Source organism: Thermobia domestica, chromosome 1 (assembly GCF_964235325.1).
Source record: "Thermobia domestica chromosome 1, izTheDome1.hap1.1, whole genome shotgun sequence".
In the NCBI taxonomy this organism is placed as follows: Eukaryota; Metazoa; Arthropoda; class Insecta; order Zygentoma; family Lepismatidae; genus Thermobia; species Thermobia domestica.
In genome coordinates, this window is record NC_137454.1 from 316,340,725 (window position 1) to 316,343,595 (window position 2,871).

The 2,871-nt window shown below is 38.9% G+C and overlaps 1 non-coding gene across 1 annotated transcript; it reads left to right on the top strand.

Moving 5' to 3' along the window:
• The first annotated feature begins 2,315 nt into the window (after nt 1–2,315).
• On the top strand, nt 2,316–2,389 carry TRNAR-CCG (transfer RNA arginine (anticodon CCG)). Its single transcript has one exon. It is a non-coding gene; the product is annotated as a tRNA-Arg (tRNA).
• Nucleotides 2,390–2,871: the final 482 nt, after the last annotated feature.

The window sequence follows — 2,871 nt, forward strand, 5'->3', positions numbered from 1 at the left end:
CACACCAGCACAGACAGGTCAACAACACTGTCGTTCAACAAACTGTCCATCTTCAGTATTATCAAATGGTCTACGTGATATTTTTACTCTATTGTATGATACACACATTCTAAACAACATTTTTTGATAAATGTTCTCAAGATATAAACTAATCCGGGGAAGAAAACAATGTGCATAAAGCACACATGCTGTAAAAGGTAGATAACGTGAGAATCAGAGTGTTCACTTCTACTGGAAGGGATCCCACGTTCGATTCAAAGCCAAATAAATTTGTGGTGGACAATATTGTGCCCATGTTAGTTTTGGTGCTCTCGTTTCCTCCCACACCTTCATTACACCAGTTCTTCCATTCCATTAACCACCAGTCTCTTATTTAACATAACATAAACGTGGGACGCTAAATTAAAGATGTTTATTTAATTTCATTTTATCAGCTACACTAGTTCACGGCTGTAGTTGTGCAACCACGTGCACAACATGTACAAAAAAAAAAAAAAAAAAAAAAGGTCACCATTTTGATTCTGTTCGGGATATCGATGTTATGCCAAATAATTATTGTTACTTGATGGGACGTGATTGATCGGACCTATCTTTCCTAACGGAATATCTGTGAATATCTCATATCATTTGAGGAATCCCTTCACAAATGTCCCAAATTTTCCTTTAGGATTACAACCAGCTATAATGTAGTTCGGATGTAGTTTCCCAGTCCTGTAGTTCTCACCAAATACTGTATAGTAAATGACGAAAGTTCCTTGCGTTTGATAAAATTAGTTTTCTAAATAACTTCCAAGTGGAAGGCCAATTTGACTACAGTTTTTAGTAAATTAAAAAAAAAAAAAAAAATGTAATTTTCTGTACGTTCCAGCCTTGAAACTCTGTGAAACTGTGTACGTTCTACCGTTATTCTCAAACTAAATTTTACGAAACGGAAGAAAAACTTTGTCGGTGACTGTACAAGGAGTCTGCAGTATTTCTGGCCTTATTCCGTTGTCCATTGCGGATCCACATGCCTTAAAGAGTCTTCATCCCGGCGAAATTAAAATACCGCTAATTTTACAGAAATTATGTGATATCTTCAAATAGATAAAAGATAATCGAAATGTGGAACAAGAGCGCCCTAGACATTAGAAACCGTTATCACGACTCACTTATCTGCTTTCGATTTCGAGCCATTTTGAAAATCGGCATTTATTTTCGCGTTTCTAAACAGCTGAAAACGGAAAGCCACTAGCTGACTTGTGATAACTGTACCTCACGCAAAATAATATTGTCTAGGGCGCTCTTGTTCCATATTTCAATTATCTTTTATCTATTTGAAGATATCACATAATTACTGTAAAATTAGAGGTATTTTAATTTCGCCGGGATGAAGACTCTTAAACGGTACTATTTTCAAGCCCACTCTACAGAAAAGAGTTGCAGAATTTAGTCACTTCTTCAAAATTACATCTTTCAGTTTAACGTCCCACAATTATGCCCTTTAAGCTAAGGGAAACGAATGATTAAGACAAGTGAATGATTATTTGAAAATCGGTAGAATTATAATGTGGGAGGAAACGAGAGTACTTCCGGAAAACTCACGGACACGATGTCGCCACTTGTTCATGACATATCCTGGAGTGTTATACAACCATGCTTAAGAGGTGTGTAAAGTTGGTTGTAGGAAGAGAAGGGGTTTAATGAAAATTCTTTATAAACTGTAAACGTATCAGTGCGTCACGTTAATAGATGTCGCTATCTCCGAAATTATTGTGTATAACCAAGTCATTGAATAACTGAATAAAAATATTTTGTGACGTCTTGGATACTTTATGGGTAAACTAAAAATTACAGATTTGTTAAATTTGAACAATTAAACATGTCAGTAACTTACAGTGTACCGTGGACCGAAAGTTTGCTTGTTCCCATAACTTGTATTGGTGAAGTTTCTGTAATTTTCAGCCAACTGTCATGGACGTCTACGGAAGGTAAGCTAAGGCAAAAACTGTCCGAATGTGGGTGGCCTAAAGAATTCCTCATCTTTATACAGAGGCACAACACGGAGATCCTGTATATTTTTTCATATGCACTGAATAAAGTGAAAATCATATCCCTGTAGGACATACGATGAAGAACTAAAAGAAAAACCTTCTCGAATTATGTGGATCATTAATACTTCGAGACCTATTTTCGTTGTCTGTAGTATCCATGATGCTGGGAAGAAGGCAGAGTGCTACTCTTTCTAATCCCCTGATCTCAGCATGGATTATGGAAGTAAAAAGGCAATTCTTAAAAGTACCCTTTGCTATGATTAGATTATTGTTTAATAAGTGGCCCCGCGTGGCGTAGTCGCTAACGCTCTCGCCTCCGGTGCGAGTGGTCCCGGGTTCGATTCCCGGTGGGGGCACTCGGTCGAAAAAGTGTAAAACGCTTTTTCAGGCCAGCCACCCTGAATGAGGTTTTCCTGGGTTTTCCTCAATCACACCAGGCAAATGCCGGGGTGGTACCTAACTTATAGGTCCCAGGCCGCTTCCTTCCTTCCCCAATCCTTTCTTCCTTCCCTTTCCCCGGATTGTGTGCTCGCCGAGGGACGTCATCCCTCAAAACGTGAAGGGCTAAATGGCCTTAGATGCCGAAAGCCCAGAAATCTAAATCCCATCCCTATTGTTTAATAAATTATCAAATATCGAACTTGCTGACAAACCCAACAATTCTCTCGTGTACAGGGAAAAAAATGAAATCTTTAAGTTTTACGTCCCACGGTTATGTCGGTTAGGCTAAAGGAGACGGTGATGATGAGAGATGAGTGAAATGGTGGAATGAAGAAAGTGGGAGGAAACGGGAGAACCCCGAGAAAACCCACGAGCACGGTGTTTGTCCACCACAAAG